This window comes from Equus caballus, chromosome 1 (assembly GCF_041296265.1).
Source record: "Equus caballus isolate H_3958 breed thoroughbred chromosome 1, TB-T2T, whole genome shotgun sequence".
Taxonomy (NCBI): domain Eukaryota; kingdom Metazoa; phylum Chordata; class Mammalia; order Perissodactyla; family Equidae; genus Equus; species Equus caballus.
Window position 1 is genome coordinate 48,320,927 of NC_091684.1, and position 25,887 is coordinate 48,346,813.

Genomic DNA, 25,887 nt, shown 5'->3' on the forward strand with positions numbered 1-25,887 from the left:
GTGAGGATATTCATACCTCTGGGAAACAAAATGCATATATATATGAAAGTTCATGCGACCTAGTTAAATTGTCTACTAATGTACTTATGTACTTTCCAATTTTTGGAAATGATACCACATGTTAAAAATACATAGTTTATATAGGACTTTTAATGAGTCTATTTGCTTTTTTTTGTGCGTGTGTGAGGAAGATTGGCATAGATGTTACCTCAGGGCTAACATCTATGCCAATCTTCCTCTATTTTTTGTGTGTGGGATGCCGCCACAGCACAGCCTGATGAGCAGTGTGTAGGTCCGTGCCCAGGACCCAAACTCACAAACCCCAGGCCACTGGAGCAGAGCACACAAACTTAACCACTACACCACCAGGCCAGCACCTCGTCTATCTGAATTTTTTAATGCATACAAATACAAAAAGATAGCATGAAAATCATATGCAGATGTATGAGGATATCGAGACACCTACTGAACAACTTCTATTTATCAGAGTCAATATTAGATGTCTGGCATACAAAGATGATTTTATTTTAAAAAACCTTGCACTGGGGCCAGCTCTGTGGCATAATGGTTCAGTTTGGCGCATGCCACTTCAGCAGCCTGGGTTTGCAGGTTCAGATCCTGGTCCTGGACTGACATCACTCATCAGCCATGCTGTGGCGGCTACCTACATATAAAAAGTAGAGGAGGATTGGCACAGATGTTACCTGAGGGCTAATCTTCCTCAGTAAAAAAAAAAAAAAAAAAAACCTTCCACTTAAGAAATTCATGTCATTGATAGCTAAATATATTTTACGCATTTTTGAACAAAATATTTGGGCAGCTTTTAATTAAATATACAGACTACATTTATAAATCAGAATACAATATTAAGAACAGGTGGCAGCAGGTAGGGCAGAGCTTGGAATGGTAGCAGCAAAGATAGATTAGAAAAGTGCTACTCAGGTTTATGGGATTTTAAAGACTAATAAAAATGAGTTCTATGTTGGAAGCTGAAAATCTAAGTGGCAAAAAGAAACCCAAAGAGATTCAAAGAGAAAATCCAATTATTTCCATAATTTTAGTCATTTTGTTTATCTGCGTTATTTTACATATACAATAGCATTCTAGCTCTAAGCCTGCCTTAGATATAGGCTCCTGGGTCACGAGAAACCCAATAAGGAAAGCAGTACGCTGAGAAAAAGCAAAGGGAAGACAAAAAAAGGAAGGACAAAGCATTTTGAAATTAAAACAACAAAGAAGAGAACCATGTATTTCTAGCCCAATCAAAATTTGCTTCTAAGAAATGAGAGGGCAATGCTTCTAACAATGGCCTTGACCTTGCCAGTGCCTTCTGCATTTGAAAAGATTTTGGCTTTGCCATTCTTTAAATGAAACACCTTGCTGGAGATTCAGGTCTGGATTGATGCTCAAGAGGAGACCAGGTTCTGAACCTGCCTTCACCACATGATTTCGGATGATCTTATTCACCTTCTCCATCTCCACAGGATGAAGTGTCTTTAAGTGTAAAATGAGAGAAAGAGGCTCAATGATGTTTAAAAGAAAGTACTTTAGACTCTAACAACTTACAAGTCTATTATTCCTAATTTTTCTTCCATTCTGACAGAGCTACTCCTTTATAAGTTCAGAATGGTAAATTGAGAATTCACTGAGAAATACACTAGAAACTCTATAGTGGGTTTACTGTAGAACTCTTAGCCATCTGGTACAAAGTTCCTAGCTAAAATGTTCGCCCTCTAGCAATGCAATGTTGAATAGATTTATCAGTACCTCTAATTTTCACCTTCACGCAAAAGCATTTCTGTTCTCTGTACTTAAGAGAAATTGTTCCTATTAAATTGATCCAAAGCCCAGGCAATAAACCAATTCTTGGTACTACGATTAATGCTATAATCATTAGTCATCTTTTAAAAATAATGTCAGCAGCACAAAGGAACACCATAAATGACCTAACTATGCCAACGAGTTCATAACACATGAGACATTCTCAAAAATAAAAATACTAGATAACGTATATCATTTTGCTACCTCTGCAAGTCGCTCTTCCTCCAGTGGAAGATCTATTATTTCCTTCTCCTCCTAAAATAGACAGAGAGATAAAAAGAAATAGTCTGTTAAGCTCTAATTCTAGCTCTGATGTCTTTTTTCTCCCAAAGCTCTCACACTGTAAGGCACCTATGCCAACAGTTACTTCTTCACACACATGGCACAAAGATTAAAGTGTTCTGCTTTTAGAGTGACATTTTTGTTACTCTCTTTCCATAAGGGACGAGGCTGGTCTTGTTTCTAGAGATGCCATATCGATAAGCTTTGTGAGGAGGAATCTTGTCTGGGGAAAAGGAAGGTATTTGCACTTGGGACGTTTCTTTCTAATTTATGGCTGCAAATTCCCTGAAATACTTCACCTTTATCCCTTTTGAGAAAGCATAGAGCACAAACTTAAAAAATTACTTTCCATACATAAATTATTACCCAAAGCCCCAAAAGTGTTAAGACATATTTATAAGCAAGACAATGGAAAAGTTGCTCACTGAAAGAAATTAGTTCCATCTCTAGTGATGACTTATTAAGAGATTTCCTACAGAAAAAATACTTAACAAGCCTTGGCTATAAACTGGGGATGACAATTATTCATCGGGATAAAATGAAGGATAAGGTAAACTTTTAAGGTTTTAATTAGTTTTAGGATATAAAATATCATTCAAGGAAGATTGCACATCAAGATATTCAGTATTTCCCCTATTTGTCAAAAATTTAGGTGAAATTAAGTTGATCTTATGCTGTCAACTGCAAAAAGGAAAAGAGTGCTAAATACTCTTACTTTTAGCAATGTTATTTTGATTCTCTTTGAATTGAACATTTAATGACATATTTATTCTTTCACATACTCAATAAGTGCTTATTCAGTGCCTGTTTATATTTGCTTATTGTAGTCAGGCTGCCCTTTTCTCATTTTGTTTCTTTGCCCCTTAAAACCCATACCATTAGATTATATTTTAAATGTAGGTTGATCTCTACATGATAGTCTCAATTAGATTTCACTTCTTCTATAAAGATAATGCTGCATCTTTTATTTCTTTTGAATTAGATACATATATCATAGATAATATATATTTATATATATATATATATACATGCGCACACACATGTGTGTGTAAATATATGCATATATATTTAATAATCTTGAATCCTAAAATCAACTCATCCTGGTAGATTATATTTCCTCTATTTTGCAAAAGAGAGACTAAGGTTCGGAAGTGTTAAGTGCCTGACCTGAGACAGCCCCACTAACAGGTAGGTGCCAGAGCTGGGATTCAAACCTCATCCAACTGGTAGGAAAGTTGAAAGAGATAGTCACTGAAAAAAGAAATTTCTCTGGAGAGCATATGTCTTTATCTGCAGACAGCAGCAGTATTATTCATCTAAGGAGCTAGAGGTCAGAATTTGGGGCTACCAGAACAGCTGGAAATAAAAGGGAAGCCGCTCACCAACAAAAAAAAATACAAAACCATAGTGGGAAATCCCCAACACTTGTGTAGAAATTTCCTCAAACCATTTGGTAGAATTTTTAACTGAGTAATGCAAGAGTGTGATTAAGTCCATCAGAAATAAACAACTGGAGGACTGAAAAGTCCTAACGGAAATTTCAAAAACTCCTGAGTAAGATAAATCAAAATTGAGAAAAAATTTTTTCTAGCAGAGTCATACCACCAATAACACTCAATGAATATCTAGAGGCAACAGGTAAATAACATCAGATGGAAATTCAGACCTAGAGGAAGGAATGATGAAATGATAGGTATATGATTAAATATAAAAGACTGCTTTGCTTTCTTCTTTTTTTTCTTTTTGGTGAGGAAGATTGGCCCTGAGTTAACATCTGTTGTCACTCTTCCTCTATTTTGTATATGGGATGCTGCCACAGCATGGCTTGATGAGTAGTGTGTAGGTCTGTGCCCGGGATCTGAACCTATGAACCCCAGGTTGCTGAAGCAGAGTGTGTGAACTTAACCACTACGCCATGAGGCTGGTCCCTACTTTCTTTTCTTAAATACTGTAAAGAAAATCAATTGTTTAAAGCAAAAGTTATAAAAATGTGTTCTAAAGCCTATAACATTACCTTAAGTAAAATGTATGACAACAATTGCAAAAGAAGTGGAACAGAATAGAACAAATAGAAAACAAATAGCAAGACGGTAGAGTTAAACCAGGCATATCAATAATTGTATTACACTTAATGTAGTAAAAACTTCAACTAAAAGGCAGATATTAACAGACTGGATTAAAAAAGCAAGACCCAACTCTGTCAATATGTTGGTTACGATAAAAAACACTTTGAATATAAAGATACAGACAGGTAAAGTGATGGAATACTATATAAAGAATAGAAAGTAAATGATTTAGAAAAGACATTCCATGCAAACACTAATAGAAGGAAAGCTGGCCTAAGTATTTTAATATCAGTAAGTTTCAAGAAAAAGAACATTGTAAAATATACAGGGGCATTTCAAAGTGCACTTGAGCAGCAAACCATCAATAAGATCTAACAATCCTTAACGTGTACACAGCTAATAACACAGTGAAAATTAATAGGACTAAAGGAAAAAATGGACAAATCCACAATCATAATTGGAGAATTTAGCAATCCATTCTTGGGAGTCGATGAAACAATTAGACAAAAATAAGCAAGAATAGAGAATATTTTAATAACACTAACAAAATTGACCTAGTGGATATCTATAGAACACTATACCAACAGTTGTCAAACACACGTTCTTTTCAAGTGGAACCAGGCACAAAACAGGCCACAGTCCAAGGCACAAAGAATGTCTCAATAAATTTCAAAGAATTTTAAAAATATAGTCTTATCTCTGAGTCCTTGGAGTTAAATTACAAATCAAAATGAAAAGATACCCAAAACACACAAACAAACATTTGGCATTTGAGCAACACTTCCAAATAGTAGGAGTCAAAGAGTCGAAGGAAAATAAGGGGGAAAAAATGGAACTACTTTGAAGTGAAAGAAAATTAAAAATAATAAAAACACAATAGATCAAAATGTATGAGATGTAACTGATGCAATCTGTAGAGGGGAATTTATTGTATCAAGTGCTTATAACAGAAAAGAAGAAAAAAGTCAATAATAACCTAAGTTCTGTCATTAAGTGTCTAAAGAGCACATCAAATCAAGGTAAGTAACAGATAGCAAATAAGATAGAATAAATCAATGAAGTACAACAAAACACAGAAGAATAATAAATATTAGTTATGCATAAATATCAACAAAAAATTTTATAAACTTCTGGGAATAATAGTCATGAAAATTTAAAAAAGAGAAAAACATAAATTAATAATATCAGAAATGAAAGAAATCACTATATATCTTAAAAATATTAAAGGGATAAAGAGATTATTATGAACATGTTTATATCAGTAAATTAAACAAGTTAGATAAAATTGACAATTCTTTAAAAGCATCTTACCAAAATGGACAAAAGATGAAATAGGAAATATGAATAACTTTATATCTATTAATACAAGATATGAACAGGCATTTCAAAAAAGAGATATTCATATGAACAATTGGGACAGGAAAATAAGCTCAACAATATCAATCATCAAGAAAATGTGAATTAAAACCACTGTAGATATACTATAAACCACTACAATAGCTAGAATTAGAAAGGCCACTTTTCAGTGATGTGGAGCTCCCAGAATTCTCATGCATTGTGAGTGGGAGTGTAGAATGGCATGATTTCTTTGGAAATAATTCTTCAGTTTTTTATGCAGTTTCACGGACCTTCCCTTGGGAAGGAGCCCAAATTTTCATCCACAGCTGAATCAACAAACTATATGCTTGTAATGGAATGATACTTATAAACCGAAAAGAACAAATAAATTTATACCGATATATACAACTACATGAATGAAGAGCATACGCTGATTTCATTAATATGAAATTCTAGAGTAGGCGGCGGTAGTCTAGGCAATGGAAAGCAGATGAGTGGTGATCTGGGGCCGTGACTGTGGGGGACAGACTGCAAAGGAGCATGAGGGAGTATTCTGAGATGATGAAATTGTTCTATATCTTGATTTTGGTGGTGGTTTCATGTCTGTTTATATTTGTCAAAAATCATCAAACTGCATACCTATAATCATTGCGTATTATTTTATGAAAATTTTGCCTGGATATAGTTGAACAAAAACATTTAAGTATATACAAATAATATTTTAAATGCAACTTTACCAAATATAAGCAATCAGGATGAATGGTGATATTTTACTCTTTTTTTTTTTTTTCACTGAGGGAATGGAAAGATAAAAATGTCTTGGTGGCTAAAGATGGAGACCAGAAACTAAAAACTATATATTTTAAACAAGAAATTCAGATGAATATATGAGTCATTAAGAAACAGTTGAAATCTCTCCAACCATAGGTTTGCTATGTGATGGCTACCAGACTTATTATGTAGTAAGTACTTGTTTTAAATATTAAGTAGAATCTCATACCAAGCTAAGAGAGGTAAGAGTGTATAATGATAAATAAATCTCTTAGATCAGCGTAGTCCCCGTAACGCATTCTTTACAACTAAAATATCTGGCATACACATACATAACACGCAGGCTGTACTGAAACCTCAGTTTTCAACAAAATTGGCATCTGTCAAACACATCCATCCTTAGAGTAAAAATGAAATCCTGGTATAACAATGCTCAATGATTTTCTAAATTTAGCTGTTCCAAATTATAAAACATTATGAATGATTGAAACTCCCAGTGAGCAAAGCAGTTACTAGACTGATGATAAACAAATTATAATAAGTTGAAAATTTACAATCTCAAGGTAATATTCTCTTAATAAAGAATGTACATAAAGATTGCAATTGAATCTTTCTAACGATTTTCCAAGAGATGTATAAAGTTCATCAGTAACACCCAAGTTTCAGGATCTAATAGTTGTATGAAAAAAAGTACTGCAAGAAGGAGAAAGAGCTAGGAAAGAAAGAAGAGAGGGAAAGGAAGACCAAGATGGAGCCCAGGAGGGAGAGGAGTGGGAGGGAGAAGGGGGTAGGCAGACGAGGAGAAGGAAGAGGAGAGGAGGGGGGAGAGAAAAACGCAGAACAGAGGACATAGAACACAGTGGAAGAGAACACTGCTATTATAATGTTGTACTGTTAAAGTAGCATAGTGTTTATCACTTCTTGGGTAAATACTTCACAGAAGCCCTAAAACAAAAAAAGTTAAAAAAAAAAAAAAGAAAAAGCTTCAATTTCCAAGGATTATCCCCCATTGAACTAGTTGTCTTTTATGGATGTGACATATATTCAGGGTTTTTAAAAATTATTTCCACTGAGAAGATTAGTCATTGATTTCAATAGGATGTAAGAACATTTACTATGGGTGATAGAAAGATCAGACTGCCCCACACAAAACAAAACAATATATGTAATTATTCATAAAGATTACATTACATATAAAATTATTAAGCATGTAACTGTAATTTTCCATTACATAATATTTATCATAATAATCATAAATACTATAGGCCATCAATCTTGTTTTAATTTTTAAGAAACCAGTGAAATGCTAAGGGTGGTAGCTATGTATAATTTGTTAGAATTTTTTAAATCTCAGATTAAGGTGTGAAATAATTTCTCTATGACTTTTTTACAAAGCATATGTTTTTGACACAATATGGATTTTTTTCAGGAGAATATGTAACCAAAATGCAAAACTGGACAGAATCTCCAGTGAAAATATATTTGAGTGACATATGGCAACTTAATATATTTCCATTACTTTGGAGAAACTAATTTTACAGTTGTATGCTTGTTTTCCTTCATTCTTCAAGAGCTCTAATTTGTATTCCAGATAAATCAGTTCAATTACATTTAAGCAATTATTGATGTTCAGACATTTCACTACTACGTGCAGGTAACGTAAAGATGAAGTAGGTACAAAATGCCTCTGCTCTCCTGACACTGTCTCCCGTTGTCCGAACCCAATAAAAAGAGAGAACTAGAAAGGGATCTATAACTGTAGCCTGTGGAGCACAGCCTCCTGAGCACAGAGCAGGTGAGGAAGAGTGGAACCTTTCCAGCACAATGCCCGAAGTCCAGCTTCCTCCCTTCCTACAATACTCACTGTGAAAGGCTCCTAGAACCTTGAGCTTTGAAGATAAGTAAACATTTATCGGGTAAACAAGGCAGGTCTGTATACTGAGGAAAAGGGGGAATAGACAGAGAGCCAGAAATTTCCAGATGAGAGACCAACTCCAGTTCAAGGTTCTTAGGGTTAGCAACTATAGGTTAACATATGTAACTCTTTGCTATTTTCCAATGAGAACACTCAGAGAAGATGCCAAGCCTTTTCTCTAGAATTAGACAGGTCCCTTTCCTAGTCACCAGATTTGACAGGCTGTTTGAAAACTAGTATTCTACCATGAGGAAAAAGAGGCACTTGTCCTATCCCTTACATTATGTAATTAACAGTTTTGCCCTGCTCTAACAAGTTACCAAAAATTTGGTGGCTTAAAAACAACAAGAATTTATTATTTAATAGTTCTCAAGATCAGAAGTCGGAAATGGGTCTCACTTGGTTAAAATCAAGATGTTAGCAGGGCTGGGTTCCTTCTGGAAGGTCTGAAGGAAATCTATTTCCTTGATTTTCCCAGATTCCAGAGGCACCTCTTCTACCTTCAGTACCAGCAACGGCTGGTTGAGTCTTTTTCATGTCACACCACATTGTCATCGACTATGCCACCTCACTCTTTTATTTTTAAGAATCCTTGTGATCACATTTGACCCATTCAGATAATACAGAATCATCTTCTGATCTCAAGGTCAGCTGATTAACAACCCTAATTTCATCTGCAACCTTAATTCTTCCTTGCCATGTGACTTAGCATTTTACAGGTTCTAGAGACTAGAATGTGGACATCTTGGAGGAGGGAGCATTATTCTGCCTACCACACCCAGTAAGGTTTTAAAGACCCAAATAACTCTGAGTGGTATGGAAAGACAAGGCCTAAAATGGGCTTGGGCTCAGGACCGTACCAATTGTCATTTAGCCACAACTGGAGATGGGGTATAGGATGTACAGAATCATTTTAGTAAATTTCTCTTTTCCAGGCAAATATATAAAGACAGAAAGCAGACTGGTGGCTGTCTAACACTGAGGGTGGGAGTGGGGGTTAATTTTAAATGGGCATGAGAGAATTCTAAGGGAGTGGTGGAAATGTGCTAAAATAAGATTGTGGTGATGGTTGCATAACTCTATAAATTTAATAAATATTGTTGAATTGAGGTATAAACAATACCTCAATGAGAATATTAAAAATTTCACTTTGCCTTATGCACATAAATTTTATTAAAATTATAAGACTCCCACTTGTGCAAGTATTTGAGTATTTGAATGACGTGAGACTGAGGCACTCTCTTTTTGAGATCTTTTAAATGTGTCCACTGCTTCCATTTTTGCTGAAAATACTCTATCTTCCCTCAGACTTAAATGTTAATGAGACAAGTAGTTAGACATTGATACTTAAATAATTTATGCATGTTTTCAGTGATTTAAGGAAATTCTGACAGGTCTCCTTGATGGCAGAATACAAGTCTTGAGAAAACCATATGAAATTGCAGCTCTTTGGGAAACACCCCGGGGGTATCACCTGCTATCACCCTTCAAGAGTACTTACTGAGTGTTCCATTTTGCAAGGACTCGTATGAGGCACCATATATGTAGACTTTTGCTGATACTGGCCTTTTCCCTTCACACTAGCTCATTGGATCTTGCCAATGTCACATGGCTAACAGAGTGGAGTGGAAATCATTGATGACTAAATTCTCTAAACACGAATAGAAAGGGCACCAAACATAAGTCCATTCTCTTTTCTGCCTTTCCTGTCCATCCCATTTTACATTCACAAATCAGCTCTACAAAAGACATTGCTAGATATTGTTAGCAGCGTTTTGAGAAGCCATGACCCGAAGTAGAGGCGTAGACCCACCCACACACCCTCCCACACACAGAATTCCAATTCTGGCGCTGAGGGGCAATAGAGAAGATCAGGTGGAAAGCCTTCACAAATACTGTTCTATATGCCTGAAACAGGCGCTCCATCTTCTGGCTCATTCATGTATTTCTAATTTCTGCTAAGAAGTCACTTATTTAGAAAGTTCTTCATGTATTATTCTGTCATTCATTACATTTGTCACATGTAATTATGTATTATTTGCCTGATTAGATTTATTGTCTATATTCCCCACCTTGTTCATTATCATATACACAATGTTTCATATACAACCTGGAACACAGAATGTGTTACAGAAATGTTTATTGATTAAATGAATAGATAAGCAAATGAGTGAAATGAAAGTGTCAGAAAGCATGACTTTGCCATTTATTAGGTGTCAATTATTGAACAAACAACTTAATATCTCTGAGCTTCAGGTTCTTCATATCTAAAATGGGAAAACAATAACTTCCCTGCTTTTCCTAAAGGGTTGCGTGAAACTTAAGTTTGGAAACAAGTATCCAAACTTTTAGAAATATAAGAAATATACTTCCCATCAAGAAACCTAGTAAAGAAATGAATCCTAAGAGAGTGATAAAATGCTCATTTTTGCAATGTCTCCTTTTAATAAGTCAAAGAAAATGACCCTTGAGAACATTATATAGATCCAAACTGCAGACAGAGAAGTTTCAAGCCTCAGCATCTCTTTCCTTTTGACTTGTGGTTTATCTGGGAGTTTGCTTGGACCTGAATTAGCAAAGTTTTACCCCCATTCCAGGCTTTTCTCCCATAGCTCTATCACTCCGTAACACAGCAGGTGGTCAAAAGCTCAGCGAAGTTGCAAGCAGTTTAATATTCCCAGTACTTAATAAGTGACAGCCAGAATCTTATCCCAGGTGTGACGGCTCCAAGCCTTGATATTAGATTCATGCCTTGAAAAAATATTGTGTAATTAAAACAATTTCATCGAAACTATCCTTTATTTATCTATCGAGTGTTAGAAAATACAGGGAGAAAAAATCTTTTGGGTTATTGATTTTGTATAGTGGAGTTGCAAATCAAAGTAAGACATTTATTTTTTTTAGTATCTTTTCAACTCTCAACCACACATTTCTCTGAATTTGATTATATCCCATTGGTAGATAAACCTGTAGGATAATTTCAGAAATGGGTAGCAACTGTGGGGGTAATCGCAGTTCAGGAAAATGTTATTTGTGTGAATTGCAATTATGTAATTCTTACCTCAGCTATCTTCTATAGCTTTGTCATTCATCTTACTTTCTGCTGCCCACAAGTTCATTGCCTAGAGGAATAAAAATAAAGAAATACAGTGTCTTTGGTTAAGGTCTCTAAAGCAATTTTTTGGTGAATCAAACTAAGACTCTCTTTCCCATTTAATGCTTAATGAAAGCCATACATAATATATATCTCAATTGCTGTATAAATGCAGTGTATGCTGTTTGCAAGCAAACAATCATTTAACCCATTGAGAGGAAAATATATTCAAAGAACTATCTCAGCTGGCTATCTTTTCTTACTCTTAGGTATATCCCCATGGAGTGCAGAGGGTCTCGTGACTACAGCGTGTATCTAATTTGATATGTATGCAATTGAATTGGCTTTACCTACAGCAGTTCTCCCTCTTTGTTGTTTTATAGGTAATTTGGGGGACCATTATTTACTAGAGGTTGGGTCTTAACCTTAAGAATGCCACTTGGTGGGCCAGTCCTGGTTACCTAGTGGTTAAGTTCAGCATGCTCTGTTTCAGCAGCCTGGGTTTGGACCTACACCACTCTGTCAGCAGCCATGCTGTGCTGGCAGCCCACATACTAAAAAACAGAGGAAGACTGGCACAGATGCTGGCTCAGGGCAAATCTTCCTCAGCAAAAAAAAACCAACAAAACTACTTGGATAGTCATCTATATAATCTTATTAAAGGATTTCTGGAAATCATCTAAGGTGTCTCTCCAAATTTTCTCTCAACTAGCCAAATTCCAATATAAGTGGTTCATTCTTTGCATTCGATTTTGCATTAAAAAGTTTGATACCTGAAATTAACTATCAGCTGGTAGTACCTTAATTTAGCCAATCACATCCCACCAAGACACATAGTAGAGAAGTTAATCCTAAGGGAGTGATAAAATGCTAATCAGATATTCAACAAATAATTGCTGAGCGAACACTCCATTCCAGGCACTGTATGAGGTGCTTGAACAAACATAATGATGAACAATATCAAATCCAAACCAAAGACGCTGCTACAGCGAAATGACTAGAAAAGGTGCTTAATCAGAGGTCTCTGAGCATGGCATGGAATGAACTATGGAATTTGTCGTCTGATTTCCACTTAGTAAATATTGTCATTGGGCTTAGAACAGTTTACTTATAGAAGTACCCAAGATTTAAATAATAAAACTTCCAGGTTTTCTATGGGACCTGAAATTCATTTACTATTCCAAGAAGAAATGCATCTGCTTTACTCCTTTTCATTCAAATATAACTGTAATAAGGTTTGGTGCTGATTCGTAATTTGTCCCTTTATTGCTTACTCTTTTGAAACTGTCACTTGGTTTGATTTTGGATTACACCAATATATCTAGATTTTCAGTAAATTGCCTATTTGAATCACTGGGAGAAACAGACAAATCACATCCCTTTTATAGGTCATGTCAGGATTATGCCCAATAACATTGGTATTAAGTAATAAATTTGGCAGTTTCATTATTTTCAGGGTATGTGTAGTGCCACATAAGTGTGTGATATTTGAATTTATTTTCTCAAGTTATCTCTAAAACAACACACGCCTTGTTTGAATATAGTTCTTAAATAATAAAAGCATACATTAATACTTAGAAGTATATTTATGTATGTTTCTATATATTATATAGTTTTGTCCTCCCAACACTCAAAAATATTATCAAAGGTTTTAATTTTTACTATGGAAAGCTTTAAAAACCATAAAAGTTGATCCATGTAGTTTCACCAATTATCAGTTCACAACCAATATTGTTTCATTGACATCTCCAACCGAAGCACGCTCTCTACTCTCTGGATTATTCTGAAACAAATACAACTCATTCTGTTCATGGATATTTTAGTATGTATTTTTAAAGATAATACTGCTTTAATAATCATAAACACGATACTATTGTCACACCTAAAATAAAATTAATAATAATTCCTTAACTTCATCCAATACCAGTTCAAGTTCAAATTTCTCTGAATGTCCCATTTTTTTCAATTTGTTTATATCAGGATTCAAATATGGTCCATAAATTTCAACTGATTGTTTTATCTCTTACATCCATTCTAATCTATATGTCTCCCTGCTTTCCTTTTCCTTGTCATTTCTTTGTTGATGAACCAGGTAACTTGCCCTATAAAGTTTTCCATAGTCTGGATCATCCGGGAATATCTACCACTGTGACGCTTGTCTGACACTGCATTTCCTGTACATTTGTAGTTATATCCAAAGATTTGATCAAGGTTTTTACAGGAATACTTCATAGGTATTATTCTATAGTTCCTGAAGATGCACATAAACTCTGGTCGTCCGTCTTTTTCTAAGGTTGACTGCCATTGATATCATTGCCGAGATCCACTATGTCATGAGGATTGGATAGTAGTAATATTTCAATTCTACTTTATTTTCTTTAATTATTAGCTGGAATACTTTTATCAAGAGATACTTCCCTCATCAGTTATATGGTTATGCTAAGGTATAGTTTCTACAAGAAAAGTAAAATAAATGTTTGGTTCTTTATCTTCCATTTTTAAAACAGTGAATTGGAATTAAGTTCTGAGGATCTAATGTAGAGCATGGTGACTATAATCAATAATACTGTAATGCATACGTGAAATTTGCTAAGAGACTGGATCTTAAGTGTTCTCACCACAAATAAAAAGGTAATTATATAAGGGGATGGATGTGTTAATTAACTTGATTGTGGCAATCATTTCACAATGTATATACAGGTCAAAGCATCACATAATATGTTTTAAATATATTACAATTTTATTTTTCAATTATATCTCAATAAAGCTGGAAAAAATAAAATAAAGTAGTGAATTGGTTTCCTAGCATGATCTAAACTTAATTTATGTATCATTATGAACTTGTGCGTTTAATCATATTTGATGAGTTGCAAACCATTGCAATTATTATTCTCATTGATGTTTGAATTGTCTCCTCTTTGACAAGGGACATTTTCTTCAAGTTCGCCTCTCAATAATTTTGCCATGACCCTAGCAGAAGTCTTTGATAACTTTCTTACTATTTGATATGGCAATATGTTCCAGGATTATCTTGCATACTTTGTTATATCCTAACCCAGAACTGAAACGTGCCATTTCTCCAAGGAACACTAGTCCTTGTACTGGAAAAAGTTATATAGATACTAGAACTTAGGTAGCGAAGAGTTCCTAATGGTTGGTCATTTTTTCCTAGATTTTTTTCATTGAACTTACTTTAATTGCTAAAATACATCATGAGTTCATACTGATACTCCCAGTTAAATTAGGACTAAAAGATTTTTACTTAATCCTTCCAATTTTACAAGTGCATCATCTTTTCCTCAGCTCAAAATCCGATACTAAACAACATCAACATAAATATTTACTTGATTATACAATACACACACACATCCATATAGTGCATATAATATATACTGCAAATATAAAAACAGTTGTCTCAGAATAGCAATAGCAACATGTAAACTTACATTATGATTGCTAAAATAATTTAATTTATTTTTGGCTTCTTATGTCCTTATTGAACACTCCACTAGGCAAGCATAGACAAAGCACTGGGTTTAAAATCATTTCAAGTAATCCTTCCCTTTGTGGAAAAACTCTGATTGATACATGGGCTCATTCATTTCATTCTGCTTTCAACTTTCGGTGCTACTTTTATTTAAATTTGTCTTATAAATATTCAAATAATAAAATGGTTCCAAAGTCAAGATTAGAAAAAGATATATTCAGCAAAAAATAGCTACTCTCTCTATGTCTTCCAGCCTGTTCCATTCCTATAACTAATAGTAAACATTGTTTTCAGTTTTTGCTTTTCCTTCCATTTCCAAATATATAGATAAATATAGTCATGTGCACACAGACACACATATCCCTTTAGATAACTAGTAGCATACTTTTCTCCACCTTTCTTTTTACAGTTAATAATGTATTCTGGAGGTCACTCTATCGTGGTGAATAGAAATAGTCCTCGTTTCTGCATAGTACTTTATTATCTGGATGCACCATAGTTGATTTAACTAGTCCTTGATTTATGAGCATTTGTGTTGTTTCCAGAATGTTGTTAAAATTGCTGCTTTCATGGATAGATTTGCATATGCATCTTTTTCTAATTCTGCCAAGTGACAGATTCCTAGAAGTGAAATTTCTGGGTCAAAGGTTGACTGACTATATCATATTGCTGGAAACTGCAAAGTTATCCCCAGAAATGTTGTACTATTGTGTATTCTTACCAGCAATTTAAAAAATAAATTGACTCTTTCTCTTTTATCAATATGGAAATATATTAAAAAAAACTTAAGTGATTTTTCCAAATTCATTCTTTTTTAGTCCTTTTATAGTCTGCCACAGAAACGTCCATTTGGAGACATGTATATCCCACTTAAAATGCCAGCTCAAGAGGTGGAAACTATGAGACAGGGCCAGAAATATTGTAGGGTAATTAAGCATAATTAAGATAATAGATGCAATGAGCTCTTGTTAAGGAGTTTGGTGATGAGCAGTCACTAAATGATGTTAAGAAATGAAGTGACATGATTAGACTCATAATCAGAAAAATATTTCTAAAAATAATTAAATACTTTGGATTGTATTGGAGAAGAATTAGTTTGGTAGAGGCAGGATGTGGCTCTTAATAGAAGTTGAAGGACTCACAGCTGGCAGAACTGAGAGGATAAGTGATTACATGGACTGAATTGTGCCCCTACCGCCCCACCATTCATACATTGAAGCCCTAACCTTCAATGTGACTGTATCTGGAGACAGGGTTTTCAGGATGCAGTAAAGATTCAATGACATCGAAGGGTGAGATCCTAATCTGATAGAATTAGTGACCTATAAGAAGATGAAATTCTCTCTCTCTTTCTCTCTCTCTCTCTCTCTCTGCACACACCAAGGAAAGGTCATATGAGGACAGAGTGGGAGGGCAGCTGTCTGCAAACCAAGAAGAGAGCTCTCACCAGAAACCGAATTTGCTGGCACCTTGATCTTGGACTTCCCAGCTTCCAGAAATGCGAGAAAATAGATTTTGTTGTTGAAGTTACCCAGTCCATGGTATTTTGATTTACAGCATCTTGAGCCAACTAATACAGTGATCAAACGGACTAGATTAAATAGAAGCAACTCTCCTCTCATTATAGGAGACGCAATGAACTAATCCAGAGGAAAAAGCACTTCTACGTGTGCAGTCCCTCCAAAGTCTTCCTTCCCACTCAGAGAGAGCCTGGAACAACCTCTGGAGCATTTCACCATTCCCAGTGCCCCCCACCACCCACCACTATCTACCAGTTATCATGTTGTCTTTTGGTCTCCAGATCATTGGGTTTATCAATTCATTCAAAAATACTTATTAAACATCTCTTATTTTCCAGAGACTCTCTTTGTTGAACCAGACAGATGTAGCCTATCTGCTTTGAGAGATAAAAAATCTGGTCGCTGCTCCTGGCTCAATTAAATGTATGTAATTTCAGTGCCTCCAGTTTTTTCAGATATTTTGTTGCTTAAATTGGAGAGTGGATGCAGAAAAGGCGTAAAATATTGTAGTATTCTTTTCAACTTATAACGCTAATGGAATGAACTCTGGACTACAGCTACTGCATTCTAAATTCCTCTTTTTTCAATAGGGGAAGTCCATAAAATCTCATTTATTTTCTCCTCAAAATTGGGCATGAGTATGAAAGTATGCCTAAGAAGGAAAATACTAAATTAAATGTGATTTTTATTCCTGGAAAATTGGTATTTGAAGGACAATATTCGAATAGACTGAGGAAATTCACTAGTAAGATAGTAGTAAATCACTTCTGAATGGATAATATGTCCATTCGATTTTAAAAACCTTCAATTCTCAGTCAGCATATATTTGAATGAAAGATAAATGTGCATTTGTGAATTAGTCATCCCTTGTTCTTTCTCTAAAAAGGCTGAAAACAACATGTTCCATTATTAACTGTGAAAAAAAAAGAGCCTTTCATGAAATTTGATACTTGGAGGATAGTGATAGACTGTTGTGTTTAAAAATATAAATATTTGCTTTTATCATCTAATAAATATCTAGGCGTACTACATTCTCACTCCTTTCTAAAAGAAAAAAAAAATGTCAGTTCAAGTTATACTTCACTATCTGTATCTAGTGTGTTTGTATCCAACAAGCGAAAACAAAAAGTTTAAATGATAAGAAATGTATCTGTTTTCTAACCAGAGGGAGAGAGAACTGTCCCTGGTACTGTCTCTGAATGGTTGTTCTGATGCGATGATATGACTACCTGAGCAGAAAACCAGACAATCAGGAGAAGGAGATAAGCTGCTGAGTTACTGTGCATGTAAGATTGAGACGCCACTCAAAATAGTTCTCCACAAGCTACAAGCATCTGAATAAATACACAGCGAGGAGCCCCAGCACCTCATATGACTTCACCTTTGCCCTTTTTCCTTCCATTTTCAAAACGGCTCACAATTGGGTAATAAATTATATAAAAATTCAAGTAATGTGTAATCTTATAAAAAAAGGAATTTGATGTAGGTAATTATACCTATATACCTATATAGGTATATAACAATAGGTAATATTAGCTCTGATTTTTTCTGACTTAAAACCTTATTCCTTGGGAGGAAAGAAACTAATTTACAAAATATTTGACTGAGTTTTGCCCTCTGACAGTGCAGTTGTCCTGATTTTGATTTTTTTCTAACCTGGAAGTCCACATTGTTCGCTCTTCTTCCCACTGTGGAACTTTTCAAGACTCTAGTTCTTCAATCCCTACAGCAGATCAAATATTCACTTTCCTGGAGCTATATTACTTGACACGATGCTTGGAAAAGAGGTTCAGTTCGATTCTGGTCTCTAGTCTACAGGGAGTGGATCAGATATAAACAATCAAACTGGTCAATAAGATTTGATAATGTATATATAAGGTATAGAAGGACGTCTCTTGTTAGACAAGGGAAAAGCCCCTTCAGGCTTTCCTGTAAAGGGGAACAGAGACACATCTTAGCTTGAAAAGTGGTGTGAGTTAAAGGAAACATGTTTAAGATGAATAATAATAAACCAAGTTTGTGTTTTGGTGGGAATGATCCAGTGAAGAGGGAAAAATATGAATGAAAAGAGGGAAGAGATAGTGACAAAAGGAACATTGTTGAGTAGGTATGCCAACCACCTTTTTGTGTAGTCATCATGCAGATATTTGGCAGTAGGATGGAGAAATTCTCTTGATTGCCTCTATTTGCTCACTGAAATAAAAAGTAAGTTGTCACTGGGAGGAAGTGGGAGGGAAATGGTTTGAGAAAGCAGGATGAGACATGAAACAGGTGTCTCCAAGAGTGAAAAGAACATTACCAGGGAAAAGTATTAGGATGGACAGAGAGTACTGAAGGACCTCTCAATCTTCGTTAATGTTAAATCTAAGGTCAGAATATATATATCTCTTTAGCTTCTATTTACTTCACATAAGCGAAAATGTAGGCTAGTAAGAAAGTTGAGTACAACTCTAGTTCTGAAATTGCAATTTCAGTATGATTAAGGTAGTTGAAGGGGTATGCATTAGAGTGATTAATCTAATGGGTCACGGAATTTAAACTGATTGAAGGAGGAAAAGAGAACTGGACTAGAGATAAAATAAAAGTCGTTGTGTCAATGGATACCAGGTCTTGACAAGATCATGTTTGTTAGCATTGATGCCAGAGTAAGTGAACTGGAGAAACAGGAGTGTGGGTCAGGACTGGGACTATTTGACACTGAGATTTCAGAGGTGGTGCAGATATTGAGAGAATGAGATCTAAGATATGCCTATGAGAGAGGGAGAATAACGTGAGGTCAAACAAAAGTTTCATTGAAAAATGAGGGAAGAGTTCAGGGAACCAGACAAATAATTTATGTGGATGTTGAAGACTCAATAAATGATAAAAGGAGTAACAGTGGAAAAGAAGACATCAACAAGAGGCTAAAATCTCCAGTAAAGTTAGGGGTGTGATTGCGAGATTAGTAGTGACCAGCCTTAAATTGCATGAGGCATAGACTTCAAAGGGGCTGGGTTTTCTGATGGTCAGAAAGAGGTAACTATAATTATGAAGAATACCTACCCCATCTTTAGGACTTGTGATGGACAGGATGAGGGATAAAAAAATACAATCGGCACTTGAAAGAGCAGTCCCAAAGAAAAATGATTAAGTATGCAAGGCAGAAGTTAAAGATATAGAGCATTTTGTTAATGACAGTTTGTGAGTTTCAAGGGGCACAGTAAGTCTTTGGAATACCAGGGAGGAGTAGGAGAATGAGGTAGACCGGGGACCTCCATAAATCTTTTTAGAAGGCAATATTGAGGGGCTGGCCTGGTAACATAGTGGTTAAGTTTGCATGCTCCACTTCAGCGGCCCGGGGTTCACAGGCTCAGATCCTGGGCATGAACCTACACACTGCTCATCAAGCTATGCTGCCACGGCGTCCCACAAACAAAATAGAGGAAGGTTGGCACAGATGTTAGCTCAGGGACAGTCTTCCTCAAGCAAACAGAGGAAGATTAGCAACAGATGTTAGCTCAGGGCAAATCATCCTCACCAAAAGAAAAAAAAAAAAAAAAAAAAGCAATATTGAGTAAAAGTTTTATCCCAAGGTGAAATACTATATATAGGTAAAATGATACTTAATGAAAAGTAAGTGGCACTACGGAAATATCCTTTTGATATAATATTACCTAGGTTAAAGCAGGATACAAAATTGTGTGTGCGTGTGTGTGTTTTATGCGAGAAATACTCTTCTGTGTAGGGAAAATCTTTCAGAGAGAACACACGACAATGAAAATAGTCATGCCAAAATGTAAAACTATTGAACTTTTCCTCTATTTTTATTCTACAAGATTTAAAGTCAATATTCTATCTTCAAATAATTGTCCCCACTCTGTTAAATATCTTTAATGTGAACAAATCTGTTAAAGACCATATATTCTTCAAATTAACATTCACTTTTTGTAACACAGACATAAAATGAGAGAAATGATGCTTATCATTGCTATAAGAACTTAGCCATATGTTGGTTTTTCAAAGTGACTAGTGGACACTTAGTATTAACAGAACAGAAATAGGAAGAAGGTGAGAAGATGTCTTCAAACTAAAAGGAATTGTGTCTAAAATAAATCACCCAGCTTTAGTTTTCTTGACCACTTTTCTTAACTAACGATCATTTACAGTTCTTGGCTGTCTCTTCTCTCAAGCTGAATGGGAATCTGTAATACTAACATTTCAGAAAGATAATATAAATAATAAACAATAATCAATTTAAAAAAATAAAATTATTAGTTCTGAATCGTGACTCATGATTGTCATCATGTCCATAGCATCAGGAAAATTCATTTGTTTCTAGGAATTGTCTTGTCCACTTGAGATGATTTAATTTTGTTTACCTGAAAAAAACACAGAAATGTAAAATGTAAAAACAACTTGCCTTTAACTATAGAGAATTTGGTTTCAGCTAAAGAGTTCTAAATATTTCACTTCAACACACAATGTATTATAAATGCAAAGATTTGTTTGCATATTAAAAAGTTACATCTGAGCCAAATTGGGAGAGATGTCACTAGTGTTGCTGGGGGTTAAGGTTAGAGTTCCTGTGAACACAGATCCTGAGACTTAATATCCTAGATATCAAGCTAATGAAGAAAAACCACAAACTCCAAAATTTGTCAGTTTGATATATTTGTGACATCAAACTCATTTAGCAATACTTGTCTAGCACAGTTTCATTTTATGGGCCATAATTATTAATTGGCTCTTGTCAAAAGTAATAAACATTTTTAAATTTGTTATTATTTGTGGCATTTGGGATGGCATACAATTAATAAAATGCCAACACACCTTCAAGGACAGTGCCTGGAACAAGGGAGGCCTTGGTATGTATTAAGGATGGTAAAACGAGACCACTAAAGCCTGTCTGTATAGAGCACCAGGATGTGGATTAAGCGCAACCTGTAGGAAATGCTTTGTGTTTACCCACATTGATATAAAGTAATCAGATATTTAAAATCGTCACATAACTCAAACTGTTTTTAAAAAATCTGCAATTGGTTCTAAGATTTTAAATTTTAAATCTCATCAACGCTTTTAGTAACATACCAAGAAGTTTGAATCTCATTTTATCCAGTATTTTAATTCATTCACTTGCTAACTTTATCTTCTAAATACCCCACAAGCTAAAAGGCATTCCTTGAGTTTTACACTCATATTCAAGGACAGAAACAGTAGCTGTATTAAATATGCCTTTTCAGACTCCACCATGCAACCTCAAGACCTACACTGGAAGCAGAAAAAATCTATTATTACTGTTCAACACTGTATTCATTTCCAATTTACTGCTGTAAGAAAACTCAGTGGCTTAACACACACAGATTTATTCTCTCACAGTTCTGAAAGTCGGAGTCTAAAATCAGCACAGCAGCAGGGCTGTGCTCCCTCTGGAAGCTCAGGGAAGAATCCATTTCCTTCCCTTTTCTGGCTTCCCCAGGCCACCTGCATTTCTTGGCTTGTGCCCTCATCCTACATCTCTGAGCTGGCACTGTAGCCTCTTCCGATCTCTACCTCTGAACTTGCTTCCATCCTGGGATCGTCTCTATGATTCTTCTTCCTCCCTTGTGATTACATTGAGCTCACCCAGATAATTTCTCCTTCTCAAGATTCTTAATCGCATTGTCATATAAAGTAACACATCCACGGATTCTGGGCATCAGGATATGGACATATTTGAGAGGCCATTACTTAGCCACCATAGGCACATAAAGATATGGCACCTTTTACCAAGAAAGTAGTACCTATGTCAACAGCTGGTTTGACCTGGCTTAATTGCTATTGCATTCAAATAAGTAAAAGTAATTTCTTACTTAGGTTAGTCAGCCTATCTTTTTGACTCTCATAATGGTTGGAAATTACTTGTGTTTGTAAACTGTTTTAGGAACTATGGCTTTTTCTCATACAGAACAATCAGTGTTGTATATAGTAATCAGTAAATAATGAAGAAATATTTAAACATGGACAAATATTTTAACGTGAAACTTCTAGAAAAGACACACAATAACAACATCAATCAATATAAATCTCTTTGGACAATAGCTATCGTTACCATGTACACTTCAAATTTGGATCTTTTGTTTCTAATAGTAACTGACAGCTTTTCTTTGGTTTATATATGATACATAAGCCCATGACTATTTTTCCCAAAATTCAGGTCATTAATAGCTTTTCCTAAATTTTCTAGCAAAAAAGTGCATATTTTGAAGATAAAATTAATGATTTACATGCTTTAATCAGGTCACAAATCTAATTAACTGGAATTTCAGCTTTGATCCTTAAATTATGTCAGAGAAAATATTTTGAGTAATGTGTTTTATTGTTAAAGATTTATACAACATTTTGATAATCAAACCAAAATTCTCATTACATGTGAATAGGTTTTCTGTTCATCCTTGCTTGCCTTCCTTCAAAGCTGACCAAGCTACATTCCAGGATGAGTTGAGATGGGCGCCAGGGACTGGGGAGATGGATGAAGAAAATGTCAAATTCTCTTTGTAATTTACCACCTCCCCAGAGGGGCGTTTGTAAATTCCATGTCTTCTAAAATCTGGCAATAAGTCTTCTGGCAAATGGCATCTTGCATTATAAGCAGTAGATGCTCTAACAATTTCAGCAGCAATTCTTTAATCAGACTGTCTTCACTGATAACTAAACCTCTCCATGGTACCTTCTTAGAATACCTAATGTCGCTGCATAAGCACAAATGTTCCTTCTTCTACGTGTCGGGCTGTCATTTCAAGAAAATGAAAACTGTTTTAGACCCTTGCAATTATTTTATTCTTTTTACTTATGCCCTGGAATAAATAATATTCCGCCGGTACAAATTACTTTTAAATGAGCCGTATTTTCATTTTATTTTAAGAAAGAGGAATATTCATTGGGGATTTCTGAGAACATATTGGTATGAGCAAACATTCCAGGAATTCCATCTTTTATATTCCCATTAAAATGTGCATTGATAATAATAATAGTCTCCATTTCTCAAAACTTACTATGGAAGAAGTGCCGTGATAGACATGACATATTTTAACATATGTAATTCTCACAACAACCTTTTGAAGGGATGAATCTGAAACTCTGGGAGACAAATTGTCCAAGGTTACTTAGCTACAAAATGGCAGAGCTGAGATTCTGACTCAAATCTATCTGAAATCACAGTCTAATTTCTTAAAGTACATACTTAGGAAAAACCTTATCAGCCTGAAAGCTAATATGAAGCATAAACCATTTCCAGGCTCCAGTTTCCATTTATAATAAAGATATAAATAAAAACAGAAATTTTCAAAATAGCAGAATTAATCTATATTTTTAAAGTTATAACATTGAGCGACACATAAGAATACTTACTGTATTTGAAAAACTTAAGTCTGGAAAAACGTAAATGATAACAGGGTATGTCACCATCAGGGCACCCTTCTATTGTATGGAAACATACACGAGGTGACAAATTATCTCTTTCCCAAGAATGATTTTTTTAACTATATTTAGAAACAAGTCAATCCAGAGAAAGTGTCAATTCCTAACACACTTTCTACTCGATACTGTTTCCTAACTTTGAGGAGAAAGAAAACCCTACAGCTGAGCACTAAGTCAACAGTCCCCAGGAAATCACTCGATTTCCTCAGACCTCAACTTCAAATGAACAAAGCTACTTTTGCTAAACAACATCACAAAGTAACCCGTTGCATCTCGGGATGAGTAACTTCCATGCACAAACTCTTTCAAGTAGTAGAAGCCCTCCAAGGACAGCATTTTTATAGTCATGGTTACAGTGACCTTGTATTTTGTCACTAAACCAAGAAACTTTGCAAGGGAAAGAAGGGACTACTGATAATTATGTCGAGACAAAAATGAAATATGACGGTCATGGGCAAACCAGAGCATTTTGTCACCCTATAGACACTAGACCCACAGGAGACATCGTAGCTGAAAGATAATATATCCACATCGATATGTGAGCATGACAAAAAAGAAGATGAAACCAAGATAAAACCCGTTTAAATGAATCTAAGAAGTTAAAAAGCTACAATACTTTCCACTTGTAGTGTGGCATGATCCACTACTGCTGGACCATCCCAAGAGGCCACCAATGAGGACCCACCCCTCTAGAGCAGGGCACAGCCTAAGAGACCAACCCACGCTGCTCCTTCTTCTATAAGGCCCATGAGTTAAGAATGGTTTTTCCATTTTACTGTAAGTCAATCAACATTCACATATACCAGGCAAAGGATATAATAAATCTAGTACTTTTTTAAAAATTCTGGAAGACAAATTTAAAGCCCTTATTAAAGAAATTGGACCCAATGGAAACTGGCTGGTTTGCTTTTTAAATCAGTGATTATTTAGAAGCACATGCCTCATAGCTAACAGCCAAAGACTCACTTCGTAAGCAACTTTTATAGGAAGCAGAGGAGTGCTAAAGATGATTGCTCACTGCTCAATGATTAAATCTTCCCACAAAATGAAAAACAAATTTTAAAACAGCTGAGCTATATCCCTGAAACTGGATAAATCAGGCACTTTCATCATTGTGCAATAACTAAAAGACAAATGAGCAGGTATTTAACTGTATAATTAATTTGTAGTGAAAGAGAATGTCCTCATTTCTGTACGGGAAAAAGAAAGACTTTTAACCATAGGCTTAAGATATACTTTAAGGGGTAGATATAGTCCTAATAGGTGAAAATTACAGATTATACATATAAATAATATATAATAACCTATCTATAATAATCTATAATATAATATATCTATACGTAGATGTAGATACAGACATAAACATAAACATTGATAGAAATATACATAGAGATATACATAAAAATATGTTGGTACACTATAAAGACATATTTTCTGGCAGCCAAAGGCACACAGATTAAACAAGCAGCAATGGAAAGTTTCCTATCACTATGGGCAGGTTGAAATCAAGGCTCTGGTGAGGCTGAATTATATTGCTTATTATTAAATAAATAGTTCTCAAACTTTAGTGGATAGCTGGAAATATTTGTAGAGATTATAAATAAAAAGTGGTAGTGGTGCCCTACGCCCAGAGATTCTGATTTAGTAGATTTGGGTCGGATCTGGTCATCTCTATTTCTCCTATTTTCATAGTGATTCTGAAGTAATCCACAATTTGAGAAGCATTGAATTAGAAACAATGTTATATTTGATGTTTAGTTGTGTAATTGATGGAGCTTAAAAAAAAAAAAGGATACATGTTTAGACTTTTTATTCCATAACAACTGAATCAGAATCTCTGAGTTGAGGGTCCAGAAATCCACATTCAATTTGTACCCCCAAACTACCATTCCAGAGATGCTAAAAAATTATTTATAAAACTGATTGTTTTTTCATTTATATTTACCTGGGTTTAAGAGTCACAATCAAGAATGTTGTATGATCACACTCTGTTTTTACAAATAAAAAAGGAGAATTATATGTGGTGGCACTTTATAAACAATGTGCAACAAACAAATAACCATAACCTTCAATGCATAATGATAAGGTCTACCAAACTGCTTTCAGTCCTGCAGCCACCTCACAGCTTTCAGCAGCTCAGTTCAGTCAACGCAACTGGA

At 35.0% G+C, this 25,887-nt stretch overlaps 1 long non-coding RNA gene across 1 annotated transcript in view; it reads right to left on the minus strand.

Moving 5' to 3' along the window:
- Positions 1–2,020: 2,020 nt before the first annotated feature.
- Positions 2,021–25,887, minus strand: part of LOC138923519 (uncharacterized) — a 179,003-nt gene continuing 155,136 nt past the window's right edge. Inside the window, exons 2-3 of the long non-coding RNA XR_011437212.1 lie at positions 11,255–11,315; positions 2,021–2,076 (exon numbers count right to left, since the gene is read on the minus strand). This is a non-coding gene — a long non-coding RNA (uncharacterized lncRNA). The remainder of the gene's footprint in view (positions 2,077–11,254; positions 11,316–25,887) is intronic.